Below are 17152 nucleotides of genomic sequence, written 5' to 3'. Positions count from 1 at the left end.
TAACTACAGTAGCTCATAGGATTATCTTGTACAGATTATCAACTGCAAGCATAAACGATGTTTACCTAATAAATACAGATATTTTCAAAATTCAATAAAATAAAAATTAAAATTCATTTAATTCGTGGATAACAATTTTTATAATAGTTGGATAACAGTTTTATGATGACGATATAATTACATATCGACTGTTACTAATTTATTGACAGACGATAAACTAACGTTAGAAGCATTGCATGTAAAAAATTTCACGTATTAGTTCGATACATAGAAATTGAAAGTTTACTTTCATAATAGTTATAAATAATGACATGTGTGTTTTGTGTTTATATTTTCATAATTAATAGCTTAAAATTTTCAATTCTTATATAGATTTATGGTGAGATGTTCAATAGACTTTGCAGATATGTTTATCAAGTAATTCTGAATAAAAAATGTCATATACATTATATATTACCTCAACACTTATTACCCCTGCTTTTGAAACCAACATAAACAATGTTTATCTCGGTAAAAAAATTCATTATGGAAACGACTGATATTATGTCACGAAATGGAAAGTCGATAATTTGACCAATACCTGTGAATTTAATATAAAATTAAAGATAGAATAAAGTAAATATGTCAAAATTCTTTTTTCACTATAACTACGCACAATCTTATTTATATAAATAAAATTATAACTTTGTCTATAATGTACCCAACACAGTAAAGGAAAAATTTTTCCCATCGAGATCAGTGGTGGTGAATCGTCCAAGTCAATTTCTTTTTCTACTTCTTTTCTTATATCCAAAGATATCGATTGCTCGGGTCAAAACTTGATGTATTTGTAGAAGTTAGTTCTCACAAGCAATGTTGCAAAATACTGCTACTAAAACCTAGCACGTATATAGTACGTGATACTAAATTGTGCATGAAACTTTTTCGTTGAAGTAGCTAACTATGGGGCAAGGATCATTTCAACAGTCAACTACTGGAACCAAGAAAGAAAAAATATTCTGCAGTTCACACTTCGAGCTGTGAAATATCGATATAAAAAGGGAACGAAGCCCATTATATCCGGGGGCGACAGTATAAGGGGGTGACGTTATGACGGAAAGTTGTGAGCCAAGCAATTTCGTTCTTAGGAGGCTGTATTACAGTGTTGAATAAATCTCGAGCCAGCTACCTGCGCCTCCTTTACTCCGCGATGCTACTTAGAGATTATTATCAGTTACGATACGTGACAAAGTGCAAACTATATTTCACTTTTCCAAACTTCCTACAAGTGAAAACTGAACACGCAAGATTGCAGAGCTCGTTGCTGCAATTAGAAAATGACTTCCATGAACGATTCTGGTAAGTGAACCAACTTAAGTGTCAAGGATGAAAGAAGTACGGTAGGTACGCTTTATTCGTAACATATTTATTACTTACGAACTACTGGAGAAACGTACAGGTTAAACCATGTTTTTAAAAATAATTATAGAATACGAAGAATCACAAATTACATTATCTCTTTCACGCTACTCGAAGAAATAAGGGAATTATAAACAATCATATACGTAACGAAATGAGCTTTAAACGTTGTTCAAATTTATTTAATTTAAATGTTTTAACTGTAATATATTTCGATTCTTTTCAGTCATTCATATAATATTTTTCCTATATGTAACATACTACGGTCGGAACATTTGAATAAGATACATTTTCAAACGTTACAAATGATTGTTCACTTTTTATAGTAATAAGTGATATTTACTATTGAGTAGAGAATCATTTTCATAAATGATTCTGTGTGAAATTCATCAGTTTTCAGTATTATTTTCTTCCAAAACTATAATATATATTGTCTTAAAATTATAAATGCAGAGTTAGTTGACTAATAGTACTCATAAAAAGAAATAAGAGAATGCTAATACGCATTTACAAACTCTAATATAATACAACCCGGACGTATGACATTTCTACTCGAATAGATGAAAAGAATTCCTAGCAATAGTTCCATTAATAAACCTCAATTTCTGGAACAAAAATGCTACTCTACTCAGACATATAGAAAACTTTTTTATAACTGGCTAATACTATAATAGTATTCGAGAAAATGAGTTTCTGTTTTGTAAGTCATGGTTCCTTATAATTGATTACGTATAGCATTTCCTAAAGTTTAAAAAGCAAGGTAAACACTATTTCTACAATATACAGGGTGTTCCATAAACAACAGGACACTTGATTTGATCTCCTTGATTCATGATTATATAACAACTTCAATAGTTTTAAAGGAGGAAGATGTTGCAATACAAATTTTCTTCCAAGGTCAATTATTAAACATTTTTAATCGCGCCAAACATTTACATTTATTAGGTTTAGATTAAAACTGTCAAAGTCTTCGAAATGACCCTTAAATGGATTTTTTAAAATGCAAAAATACAGAATACTTGTTATTAAAACCAGATGTTTCGATTTTGATGGTAGATCCTATATAGGATTAAATACGTATAGTTAGTATATGTATAAATATATTATATATTATGCATACGCGCATACACACAATGTAATGGTAGATCCTCTATAGGATTAAATGCATATACTTAGTATATGTATATTATATATTATGCATACACACACACACAATATAATATATATATATACTAAATATACACATTTAATCCTATACAGGATCTACCATCAAAACCTCCTTTCATCCGTTACTTGTTGAATACACTGTGAATACACAATGAACAAATAAAAATTTAACTGTCTAGTCACATAAGCGCCGTGAATAAGTTTCTGTATGTTTGTAACTTAACTTTAAAATATTATCTAAACCATTAGGTGTACACAAAATCTTATTTATGCGTAGGAAAATAAAATTTTTTTAATTTTCTCCTCTCCCCCATTGTACATCTATATTTATGTCTATATCTATATCTATCTACCAACACACGAGCGAGCTTGCGCACACACAAACGTAAATAACGAGATAAACTCGTACATTTAATAAAGAAAATTTCTAAAATTTTATTTTCCTTTTTAAGCCATCGTCGCACGAAAATATTGATCTTCCATCGACTAAAACTCGAAAGAGCGAGAAAGAGGAGCGTGATAAAAAAATTGCGGTGCAGAAAAGGAGGAAAGTTGCTTACGTTATTTAAGCTGAAGGGTCACAAAGTATGTCTCTCGCAGCTTGGCGACAGACGAGATACGATCAGCTGTTCACCGGACCGAAAGGTGGCCAGGCGGAATTCTTCAGTTTCGAAAAATCGTCGACGTGTGCGACTGCTGAGTCGACGTTGCGAGGCCGACGGAATCTAAGGGTCGTTTGAGACAGCGGAGTAGGCTCGAGGACAGGCCATCCTCGATCGAATCCTACGATTCCTCACTTTCCGTTCAACCAGCTGCTGATTTATCAGACCCTTCGTAGCCACTCGAAGATCACTGCAATGTCGAATGAAAGATTAATATAGATATAGTGTTTAGTATAGTATATATCATGCATAAGAGGACTACGAAACGCCAGCTGACATGACAACGTCAACGATCAAAGAAATGCAGCGAATTGTATTGGGACATTTCAGGAGTGATTCTTGTATATTATAACAAAATTTCATGTCCTGATACTAATTTGAACAGAAAATTATTATAGTAAACATAATTCAAACAGTAATAGTTTATTTCAAATAAACGTTTCGATTCTATATATAATCGATAACGATTGATACATTTTTTCTTTTCGAAGACAGTGAATTAAAACAATTTATTCACAGTTACTAATCGTTCTCAAATTTATAGAATTACTTAATTTTTATGTTAGTCAATCTCCGCTTCGATAATAAAGGAATAAACTGTTCTGTTCCTGATGGAGAACCCTAATACTGCATACAATAAATGATCTATTAAATGGTGTAAGTCAAATAAAAATAAATTGAAATAGAATTTCGAATTTCTCATGTGATACTTACTAAGTCACCTACCTTATTAATAAATTTAGCAGTAATAGATTTATCGTTTCTTTTTCTTCTTTTCTCTTACAGCTATTGTCACTGAACTTTATTTTCTGTTCTTTATTTCATTAAATTTACTTCATATATTTCCCTTTCTTACCAATGTAATTATCATCTTATACATTTATTCTTCTTTTCTCAAGATCTTCCCTTTTCTCTTCTCTTTTCTTTATGCTTTATTCTTTTATTGCACACTCTCTATATTATATACAAAATTAAGTTAATAAGTGTTCATAGATGTATTATTAGATGTATTACACCTTCCATTTCTTAATTCCTTTTCAGGAAAATAGTTTTGCCAATTCATGAATAAATAATAATACAATGAACGAATGTTCGAAATATAAGGTCACTGAATCATTAATTCCCATTCGAATTAATCAATTTCTCTTGGCGCCTTGTTTTGTCACACGTGGCGAAAATTAATGGGAAGAAACATGTTTTCTGTTCAGCAAATTAGATCAATTTTTCCCCAATATAATCGTTCTAGTTACTGATAATAAATTTTCATAATCGATCGATCGATCGATTGATTGGGCTCTTATAGCTCAATATGAATTATTCCTTTCACATCCATTACCCTTCCATAACCACTTAGCCAAACACTGATGAAATCAAATGGCAAAGAATGATTTGTAAAACCATTTCTCTGGGTGGAAGTTCAAAAATAGTGACGTAGTGATTTTTTTCGCATCAAAATCGAAGAATTTGTAAGAAAGAGGAACTAAAAAATTAGAGAACAAATAAAAAACTGTTTTGGAAAATGAGATAAAATACTAGTGATTAATCACTGTAAATACTAATGTTTACAAATCAATAAGAATGAACAAACAATTCTAAATTTAACATAAATGATAATTACCTATTCATTCTTATTGAACTCAGTATAATCAAGTACAAAAATTATAATGATTCCAAGCTGCATACCTCAGTGACCATGAACGACTTCCATATGATTACCATATTGATAAATAGTTGAAATTAATATGATAAGATCATAATTTTTAGAGTTCAATATAATTTTAATGCATGTAGGTATGCTTTCTCTAAACTTGGTGGAATATCTCATGGGGAACTAAAGGTATAAAAAAATATTTATACAAAAGTAGTTTTGGTATCAAAATGGAGATCATACTGTATAAATAATTTTTCCAAGAAGGGAGTAGCGATGAAACATTTTTTTATTATTTTCAATTTGTCGTGAGATATTTCACCGCGTCTAAGTAAACAATCACCCTGTATGTATTTACGTGATTGAAATTTGTCGTGTTCTGAGATATTTGAAAAATGTATTTTCACTTCATCTTATTTTCACTTCAAATAAAATTTGTACAGGTCTGAGCGTAGTCATCGGCCATTGTCGCAGAATTTAATGGAGAAACCTTAATTGATAGACATGGTATTACACACACGGATCCAGCGATCGCAATTTATGCCTCTAATAAATCAAGTTAAGCGACGTGCACGAAACCCATGAAATCCGCGTCGAAGGTGGTAGGTAAGTTGCAATTTGATTGACGGAAGCCAACAAATGGAAGCGTCGCTTTCCTGAGATGTCATACAGAGGTCTCGGAACCTCCACTGGCCAAAGTCCAATCTACAAACATTTGTGATAACGGGAGCGTACCGAAATTCTTAATCGGGCAATAAACTCAGCTTTCAGACCCTCCCAAAACCATTTCACACCCCCATTTTGGAGGACAGAAGACCCTCGGCTAGATGACAGAAGACCCTTAAAAAATGAAATTTTGCTGTTACTCCGTAGCTGTTTGTAGATAACAATTCTCGCGAGAATTTAGAAGAAAATCTGCTATAAAATCAGCGCAATGGTTTCAATCCTGAAGATTCTAGCACACGGCATAGCCACAGGTGTGCAAACTATTCAGAACTTTCATTTGCGCACTTTAAATTGATAGTTCCATGGTGATCGAGCACATCCCTCACCAATTCAATTAATTTTATCGTTGAAGATACGCAGCTATATACTTTTTGAATTTCATAAATCAAAAGAAAGATGAGTTAATAGTAACAAGTTTTGTGTGTTTGTGTCTTTAATTTTATTTATTTCGGTGCTAATTGTTGTCTTTCAGACGTAAGGGTGTATGATTGCCTATAAACCTTACTGTATCATATAGGTAAGAGATAATTATCCGCACTTGTTAGTGTATATAGTGAATTACAAAAGGATTTGAAATATGTAATAAGATATGTATGTTAAACGAAAGTGTTTAAATTATCGTTAAGTATATGATACAACTCGAGTATCAGAATTGTTCAAAAATATTTGTTACAGATATGAGATTTACAGAGGCCATCAAAGTATCGAAGCTGCAAAATTATTATTACATAATTGTCGAGTAACATTTTGTAAGACAACATATAGTATTAATTACATGTTCAAGGTAATGAATTTGGAATTTCCATAAAAAAGAAATATTTTATTGAGATTGCGTTACAGTGATTTCAACTTTTTCCTAGTTCGAGCTATAAATTTTACATGAGATGAATACTAGAGTTGCATATTGGTTTTATATATATATATTTTTCTAAATTTCAAATATTCTGTCACACTTACTGCTGTCGAATACAAAATCAAAATCAAATCCTTATATTTTGTATTCGTTAAATTTTTAATTTAGAAAAATTTGGAAAACTGAATCATCTCTCTCTATTAGCACTATCTCTTCGATTTGTACCATTTATCGCGACTCGTAGAAATTTTCTTTCGTTTGTAGGGGGATCCCGTTTCAAAAAGTTTGGAAATCGCGAATTTACACAGTATCTTTTGTGGGTTTGAATACATTCGTAATTTTGAAACAGCTCTACTATAATATTAACTTCAAGTAATAAAAATAAAGGTTTCGAGGAACTAAACGTTGTTTGCATAGGTGTCGAGACGTTTTGAGGGTCGCATGTTATCACAAAAATGACTCCAAAATGTTGAAAAATTTTTGCCCATTCGACTGGCATCGTTATGATACCAATTGGTTCGTTTAATTGACGTTCCATTGTACGTCTGTCGACGTATCAATCACAGCAATGTGTAACTGATTGATCCTCCATCTGGTTCTATTGTTCTCGATACACGAATCTCTGCGGCATTGATCGATTTCAACAAGCATTTGCACGATGACTTTGTAACTTATTAACGAGGTGTAGTTTTAAGCGGCGGACTTTTTTTTCTTATCAAGAAATCTAAAATTCCAAGCAGGTTTTTGTCACGAATATATTTCTCTAAGGAAGACATTTTCGTGCGACGACGTTTGGTCATATATTTTCTAAAATTAATTAGAATTAAAAGTAGTATGCACAAATAAATAATGCTTAATCTTTTTATTTATCACTGCAATAATATATAATTGGTACATACAGATAAAATGTTTCGTCTTATAATGTTTTAAGTAAAGCACATATCCGAAAAGTAACAAATTAATTTCTCACATACAGTGAGTGTTTATACCTTACATGGACCACAGTGTCTTCTTTAAACTATTCGTCGCATAGACTGTGGTTTTTTCACAAATCACCGGGATCCATACGTCGTATGGACTTGAGAACCATAAGTGTGTAAGAATATACGCGACTGACATTCATGCGGTATATGGAGCCCATCCTTAAGAACAGTTCTAAAATATCGAAGAGTATTTAAACTGTAGCTTACAATTAGTCACACGAAAATCAGCCGTGGCTGCTGGAACAGAAAATTGATTAGGGTCTCTGTACGCGAGGGTTTAATTTGTAGAGTGCCAAAAATAATTGACTGATTTCAATGACATCTACACCATGGAAAATAATCGATAAGTAATTTCTTCAACTTTTCTGTATGTTAGGTTACAGTTTCACATTTGTCGTTTAAGTTGTCACAATTTAGTATTTAATACTAGAAATATTTAAATTATGATTATTTTTTTATCCTTTAAATCCATTATTTTATCTACGTAGAACAATAACTATTTTTTACTCTACAAAAATTGTATGTCGGAGTACGCGTACGATTTTAACTGTAAAAATTATTCGAAGATATTCAGAAATTGTCTAAACAAGAAATTTTTGCGGAACCTTGCGAATGGAAACGTAAAAGCAATTTTTAACTCTCATCGACTTTTGTCCAGACTGGACTAAGATTTAGTGTTTAAAAGAAAGACTATGAGACACGGAGATTATTGTTGGAAATTTTCCGTTAATTTCTATTTCTTTGTACTAAGTCTATGTGGTTTCTTTGTAAAATACAACACACGCGCACGTATACGTACGTGATACTTGGAAACTGTTATTAGTTTCCCGTAACAAATTCAACATATTACGTGTTGAACTTTTCCGGAAACAGAATATGGAAATAAGCAAAATCCGGAGAATGATGCGTTCGTACAGTTTTATATTTTCCCAGAATGAATCGAAGAATCGGCTCAGAGGCGTGAAAGAGTAGATTTGAAATATGAACGGGTCATCGTTTCGATGCGCGATTGAAGCACGTGGCGGTTCACGCGTTGAACGGACGAAGGAGCCGATGGACATAGTTTAAGAGCCCGATCTGCGCAAGCACAGGTGCAAGTTCGAGGGTATAAAGAGGAGAAGCTCGAGCCCGCTGCGTACACTTTGTGCTTCATCTGTCCGTCATTCGCATCGCACGCTCGCTGTTTCGCGGTGATTTACTTGTTTTTACTTTCCATCTCTATTTGATCGCCGTACAAACGATCGCAAGGGAACTTTTTCGCATCACGACAACCCTTTTCGCTCGGAGAACTCAACCTAAGCTCGCTCGACACACGCAGGTAGGTGCGACGTATTTTTAACAATTTCGTTTTACAGGAACAGTTGGCTCTATGCTTTCGTGAAAGTTGCGTGTCTTATAGTTAGAGGTACTGCGTTTTTTATTTTCCATGTGCGATTTAAGAGTTCTTTTTGAAGTTGAAGTGCTCAAGGCAGACGTAGATCGCGATATTGAATTTTGAATGGATCAGTGAAAGTGTGATCGCAGTGGTCAGACTCGTTCGTAGAGAATTTGCGACAGAAGAATAAATTTTCTTTTTGTGGGTTCTATGGGTTGTGGTGTTACAATTATTGAAAAAGTGAATCATCAAAATTAATGGAAAGTTGTTTTGTATTAGACGGCGGATCAGAATACAATCTAAAACTATGAGAATTCTGACTTTATACATCTTTATAAAAGTAAGCAATTTATTGCATAGACATTGTGAAAAGTGAACCTTAAGGTTAATAGAAAAATTTTAAAAATTATTGTATAGAGATTTAGAATTTTCTCTTAAATTATGAGACTTGTTATATTGTAACCTTTGTAGAAAAAAAAACAAGATCTTTTGTGTATCACTTTTTCACCATGGAAATATAGAATAAACAGAGAGGTTTTATACAAGTTTTAGTCTTGAAGTGTTTGGATTGTTATTTTATTATTTCTTTTGGTTTTTCATTAAAAAGGAATTTCCTTTCTCTTGCTGGAAATTATTTAATTTATTATTCGATTTATATTTCTTAACTTTTAATTTGCGAGCATAATTACAAATTAATTTAATAAAATTTTAATGTGGGCAAAAAAAGTGAATTTTAATGAAGCTACAGTATTCTTTGAAGTGCCTTTTTCAAAAGAAGATTTTAGAATCCAGTTACCTGCAGCCACATTCCATTTAATTTAAGTGTAAAATTGTTTAATTGTAGTTTGCTTTATTAAATTAAGAAAGTATCCAAGTTATATAATTATTAACTTTCAAAATTCGAATACTGAATCCTTTTCGGATCTGTAACTCAATTATTTTGTTACATTTATACTTTATATTTGAGAATGATCTACAAAGTTAATATCAACATAATAAATTTAAATTTTCAAATTTTATGTTATAATTGTATAAACATTATAATGTTGCAATTTATTTAAAAAATAATGACTCTCAGTATAACCTCCATATTTAAATGCAATACATAACGCGGATTACAATATTCTATATCTCTTATTTATATATTAATACAGAAATAAATAAAACAATTATGAAGAAAAACATTTTTAAACACCTACAGGGAAAAATTATAATTGTTAAGTAAAGCTTTTTAAAGTTAGAAAGAAATTAAAAACTGATAATGAACAAATTTAAAGTAGCAACAATATTATAAAATAAACATTGTTAAGTATAATATAGGCATTAACCTTTATATAATAATAGAATACTACATAATTACGTAAATTATTTAAATCAAACGGTACTAAATCACTAAATGTACATTAAAACGTTTATTATTATTTCTAAAATGTATATGTAAAGAAATTTCCGTAGAAATTATAATGTTTCTATTTCATGTGACACAATAAAATGAACTCAATACTAACGTTCGGTAAAAAGTCTTGATATTTAAATAAATATGAAAGATTATTTAAAGCAATACTGTATTGAACTACCGTATCTACTTTTACACTAAAATACAGTTATAGATAAAAATGTGTATAATATTTTTCAAACAATTGATTGCAGTTCCATTGCCTATTTCTATAGACTAGGATTTCGTTATGTAAAACGATTTATATATAGATATATTTACATTTTTTGAAATAGAGAATGATTGAATATCAGTATAAAAACGAGGTTTATTATTCACTAAATTTTTTGGCTTGTCAATTTGTCAGTAAGTAGAAATTGAACATATAATAATTATACCGAAGGAAAGAAATAAAAGTAGAAGTACAACAAACACATAGAAAAAGTAGCAAAGATGAAGTAATTCATTATTCTTAGTAATAATAAATGTGAGAAAATAAATAGAAAACATTTAAATTTATCTACCACTTATACATTAATTTGTGCATTCAATATGCGATTGTATGCGAAAAAACAAAAGCACCAAAACCATCTGTAGTCTGTTGTTCCTACAAGCCTTCAATTACAGCGTGTATGTACTCAAGTTCGATGGTTGCTTAAGGTGGCACAGTATTGGAGAAGCTCAACGTGTTTAAAAGTACAACATACTTCAGTGTAACAGGAACTTTTACGCGAATACCATCGCGTAGGAGATCTCTTTCAGGAATTTTTTCCACTCAACAGGAACTTTAATCGATCGAGAATATTGCACTAAACAGAGCGTTAATTATCCCAATTTTAATTTCCCAAACTTTCGAACACCTGCGCAGCCGATTAACTTTGTTAGCGTCTTGTGAATTGAAAAATTACATTAGAGTACAATTTTGTTTAATTTTCGAAACTTTCAAATTACTATACAGCTTATTATGATTACTACACATTTTTAAATTACAGAATTGTATCTGTTATGAGAAATATTTAACCACTGAGGAAATTCAAAGTATCACACTGTAACATTATTTCGTAGGTGATACTTTATAATACATGCATGTTTGCACTTTCTTTCATAAATATGTGACTATATATATTTTATTAAATTGTGTTTAATACAATTAATCTGGGAAACTTAATATGCTAACACTGGCTTACCAATACATTTTATAAATTAAAAAATTATGAAATTACTAATAAAAAGATATTCACAATGGAGAAATTATAATAGAATCAAATTAAATCAGATAACTATTCCAAGGAGTTTTTTAACAATTTCTATGTTTTATAATTTACAATTTGCTATACATATTTGATAACCATATTTGATATACTTAAATAATCTACCTTTTGCCCATGTTATGTGGCAATTACAGTTACAATGATAGTTACATATATATATATATATATACATAGATACATATAAGCATAAATATATAATTGTTATACATAAATATATATTATGTACAAATATGTAATAATCTAGCATTATTATTTCATTACTAACTTAATTCCCTTAAAATTTTATTTGTTACGTCGTTAACTCACACCTTAATCAATCATTTAACGTCCCTTCTACTTTTATGTTAACGATCACTAAGATACGAAAGTACGATAAAGGAACACCTCTTCGATGTTGTCTGTCATGCTGCCTATCAATTTAATCTTGCATTTTTTCGTCGTCATGGAACACGCCCGATATGGTAAAAATATAAATAGTCGATGGTTGAATGTCACGCGCTGCTATTGCTTTTCCCTTCCATAGTTTCGTAGTTTCAGAGTTTCGTTGTTCGTGTACGTTATGAGTACTCCGCGTTCATTGTATAGTCGTTGCTCTACTGTAAAATAATAACTTAACTCCCAGATGTGTTTGTGTCGCAAGCGCGTAAATAAAAAACGAAATTTGTTGTCCCGCCCTCGGGGGAAAGAAAGAGAATTGCTCTGTTCCCAACAACATTTGGAGTTAGTCAAACTTCCGATGCTGTAAATCGGCTTTAGTCGCGGAACGTACCATTTTTCCATGAATAAATAACAAATTAAAATGAAATAATAGAATCTTCGCAAAGTTAAGGGACTTGTATTTCTCAGCCAGCGACAATTTCGCGAATTTTTTGACGAAAATATTAGTTTGCTTCCCGAGGAAAATAGTCCAGCCGTATCTCGTGCAACGGAATTTAACGCATCATAGACCAACACGCAGCGAAAAAATTATGGCAATTTTTTTCCTTTATCCCTGAATAAAGAGCTTCCTGTGCAACGTTCCTTCACAGCCTTCTTGCAGGACGATTGCCTTCGGTTTTCTAGGCGTTACATATACTAACAACGTTAACGTGTCTTAACATGTTTCCAACTGAATATAGTGAATTCGGTCACATTGAATCGTGTTTTGATGCAAAAGTTGCACATCGAAGTATCGTTACAATCTATCAACGGCACATCAGAATACCATGAATCATTACAGCCAACGAATGGCTCTTTTGAATACTCAATTTCAAAGCCCACGAACGACAATCAGATTAGACAATTAGATCTCAACTACATTAGAACATTTTAGCCTCCGAATGGCACATTATCATTTTTAAGTCTTTGATCGGTATAGATTTTCTATACTATTATTAAATTTACTCATGAAATGAACCTTCTTATTCGGAAAATATACACAGAGTCTTTGTTTTGAAATCAGCGACCAATATCTTTAAACGCTTGACCCAAAATATTGCTCCTTCGAATCAAATTTGAATGCGTAACTGGCTTGCCGATTTCTTAACAAATGTTCAATTACAGAAATTGACAAACGAATTTTCGAATAAACGTCTGATTTCAATGAAACATGTATCGATAAATATAATAAACTCAGTGACAGGAGAAAATCGTACAACAAGGTGACCATTCTCTGGATGATTAATATTTTCTGCATATCCATACATATTTTCTTTGAATAAAATTTATTTAAACAAAAATACGTGAAAGTTCGTGAAATGATCTAACGTGAAAAAAATTAATGTTCTACCGATACTTTGATTACGCCAGTCAAGTGGATTTAACGAGTTTTGCCAAGAAAACCGTTACAAGATTTCAAGCTACTGCCTCCTGCAGTATACGTTCCACCAATCGTTCTCTTGTGTCTAGCTTAGCTAAACGATACACAGTGCCGTTCAATTAACTCCAGACGATGGAATCCAAAGGATTTAAGCGAGGGAAGAGAAGTAGCGATGGCATATGACGGCAATATTCAGACGCTCATTTCTTGACAACCATTGAGAATAAGGTTTATGTGGTTGCCACATTGCTTGCTCGAAATTGGTTCAACATTTCGCTGATCAACAATAAAGATTCGTGTTTACTTACAGAATGTTCTGTATACAAACTACTTCACCTTAATCGAATCACGGAAATATTACTGAAACTATCGAATACAATTGAATATTATTTGAATGATAATCTTATTTAAATTAGGTATTTATTTTTTCGTATTTAAATAGCAATAATGAAAGTGATACAATTTTCTATTAGATCGGATGGGAACAGTGTAAATACTTGTGACTGTTAAGGTCACCGTGAATTTTTAGTTTCTATTTTAAAAGTAATGCGGGTGTGTGCGCGCGCACGTGCATGCGTGTATTATTACTTTGTATTATTATTTTTAAAATCGTTAAATAATTTACTATGTTAATGAATAAGTATTTTCTTCGAAGCTTTATCGTGAATTTAGAAAAGTTAGGAACCACTGTTCCAGAAGCTAATATACTGTTTGCAACAATGTACAACTTCATCAAAGTCAATTATTGATGAAACCCTTACGATTTGCCAAAGCATAAGTAAAATAATTCGATTTTGTGATCAATATTTATAATTTCATCTGCTTACGAGGAAAGTTCACAATATTAACAGTTTCGCAAATAGTTAAGTAATCGAAATATCTATATGAAATCTTTGTCCATGGGCATAAACACTTAATAGTTTCCCACTAAATTTGATTGTCGTTTTTTGAACTTTTTTTGTGTTCTGTTTACAAATCAGATTTTATCTACAAAACGTGGACTTGAAATGGGTAAAGTTTCATTCAATTTACCGAAACGGCGATTACAACCGGGCCAAGTGTCGTTTAACTTCTGGGATCAGTTGAACTTCACTCTAATTGCATGTACAAATATACAATTACGGGTCCATTTGCGAGGCACAGACTAAGAAATTCGAGCGAACATTTTGTTAATTGACTATTGGTTGCGATAGAATCTAGAGTTAAGAGAAGATAGCTAAAAAAAGATCCTGTTATAATGCGACTGTTTGTAAATTAGATTTGGAAGACTGACTGTTGAATTGGATACGAAGGTGGATCATTGTGTAGTACGAAAGTTCGAGTGAGTGAATATCAGTTTCATTGCTGAGTACACATATAAGATCATTTTTAGAATTTACGATCGATTGCGCACAAAATATAGAGCATAATGTACAATATCTGAACTCGATAGAAATATAGAAGAATTTTGGTTATTCAAATTGATTGGAGTACACAAAGTGAATGTTTAGATATTTTGATTACATAAACTGAGTCTAATTATACAGTTAATAATTTCGGGAACTTTTAACTTCATAGTTATAACTAATAAGCTTTTATTTCAAATATTTAATATATTTAAAAGAAGCGTCTGCTTGTTAATAGTTATGATGTTGTAAGGTTTTTCTTACCATTGGAGATCAGTGGTATAAAAACTTGTGCAAATGTTTACAATGACTTGAAATAATTTTTATAGGTTGTTAAGAGCAATTGCTAGATTATTCTTCTTTTATTTCCAATAATAAAAGTAATAATAAAAATTTACTAGCAATTATTATTATTACATGTACATACGTATATTATAATATAACATATACATATAATAATTACTATTAAATTTTTATTTAAGATTAAGATTTCCTTTCCGAAATCGATCAAACCACTTTTTGCAGTAACAAGCTAACAAAACACCTTCTTTATAAATGATACAAATTTTATTTGATGCAGTTATTGACATATTCTCTTTTTGGAACTCATACAATATGAAATGATGTAAATGGACGCACATTTCAGTCATCATTTTATCGACTATTAAATATAAAATTCATATAACTTATAATTTCGAATGCCTTCGATAGACTAAATAAAGCATAACAGTTTAATCACCCAAATTCTTCTAATTTTGTGTATTTATGAAACGTATTGCAAAAAGTATGATCTTGTATAATATACACTGTATAGTTTCCATTGATTATAGAGTTTCTCCATTTACAGCATATATGAATATGAGAAACGTAAAAATCGAAAATATATACATTCATGAAAAATAGAATATTAATATCATTATATTAATCCTTAAGTAGGAGAAGGGATTTTATTAGGCATAGGCTAGTAAACTTCCACTGGAATTCATTGCGTTGATTATTGTTTAATTAAATTCGACGAAACAAAAACATTATTTACATAACAAAGAAAAAACATGATATTTGACGAGTTGTCGCGTACCTACTTATTTTACAAGTATAATCTACGTAGAAAGTAATTTATGAAATGTACTAATTTCGTCAATGTAACATTTTGTAACATAAAAAGTTCATAAAGTATTCATGATCGAACTACCTACATATCTCATCGTGTATCGAATTGCATAGTCAATGATAACGGTATTATTGCTCTGTTACTGTTTAATATAATAAATTCGATTTTTTCATGCAACAATTCCAAACTTCTCTCTTACTAGATGCTGTGGTAAACTCGACGTTCTGGTGCCACGGGAATTATTCTCTCCGTGAGAACGACATCCCTGCTCGAAGAAATATTTCAATAAGATGAATGGTTTAGTCGCTATCAATATTGGATTGCAATAAGGAACCATTCGTTTTATAATGCAAATAAATCGTTGGGTATATAAATCACACTTTTTGCTCGGCATTGATCAGATCAGACAGTTGGCAGTTATACTCCTAAAGCTTTGTCAAACTTAAAGAAATTCGGGAAACAAAATTTTCTTTCTTAACTCGCATTTAGACAAAGCCTTAAAAATGTGCATCGTTCGTGTGCATGGCCGCACTTACAAAAGAAGTTGGATCGCAGAAAGGCGGGCCTCCTTAAATCATTCAACTTTTTACGCTACTACTTTTTCTATCTGTAATCAAACACGAGATACGACTTGTCCCAGTTCTCAGAATCACCCTATACAGCCTTCATGCACGTAGTAACAGAAGGCAAAGTGAAGGAAACTCCGGAGCAAATCGTGGACAGTGCTATTGTTTCTAGTCACGGACAAATGGTTAATGAAAGTTACCTTCACAGAGATTAAAGTGAAACTTTAGCACGGTAGAGAAAATTTCATCCTAAAAACTACTGGCTATTTAATAAGTAAATAGTGCGAAGGGTAATTCAAATTTTTGATCAGAAAGATCAGTTCATTGCAAAACTTCGTAAAATTTGTCTTCTAAATTTCAAGCAAATAATTCTTAAGTATAAATTCCTTTGGTTAAGACTGCTGGAGATTCAAAAATATTCATCGATTTTAACTTTTCACTTTGGTTATATTCGTTGATCATAGAAGAATATTACAAACATTTTAAACGGTAATTAAATTTACTTTTACAGCAATAGGATATGCTGTGTAATTGTTATAATTTATTTAATATTTTATTTTATCATCTTAAGTGGAACAAACTTACATTAGGAAAAAACACACAATATGTAAATATCATCGAATATATTTTTCTCTGCTACGATTGGTCGAAGATAGGCAATCTCTTTTTAAACGAATAACTGTTTCTGTTTTCAGTTATATCAGTATTGTTTTTTTTTTTTTTAATATTTTCCTTGGACCTGCAAAGTATCAACTGCAATTAAAAACATTTCGA

The 17152-nt window shown here is 31.3% G+C and overlaps 1 protein-coding gene across 1 annotated transcript in view; it reads left to right on the top strand.

The window, feature by feature from the left end:
- Nucleotides 1-8565: 8565 nt before the first annotated feature.
- The window catches only part of Scp2 (Sarcoplasmic calcium-binding protein 2), a 40681-nt gene continuing 32094 nt past the window's right edge, over nucleotides 8566-17152 (top strand). The window contains exon 1 of the mRNA XM_076307209.1: nucleotides 8566-8755. The gene's annotated coding sequence lies outside the window, so the exon portion shown is untranslated. The remainder of the gene's footprint in view (nucleotides 8756-17152) is intronic.

This window comes from Ptiloglossa arizonensis, chromosome 3 (assembly GCF_051014685.1).
Source record: "Ptiloglossa arizonensis isolate GNS036 chromosome 3, iyPtiAriz1_principal, whole genome shotgun sequence".
Taxonomy (NCBI): Eukaryota; Metazoa; Arthropoda; class Insecta; order Hymenoptera; family Colletidae; genus Ptiloglossa; species Ptiloglossa arizonensis.
Note: the sequence above shows the minus strand (reverse complement) of the source record. Positions and strands in the feature narration are given on the sequence as shown.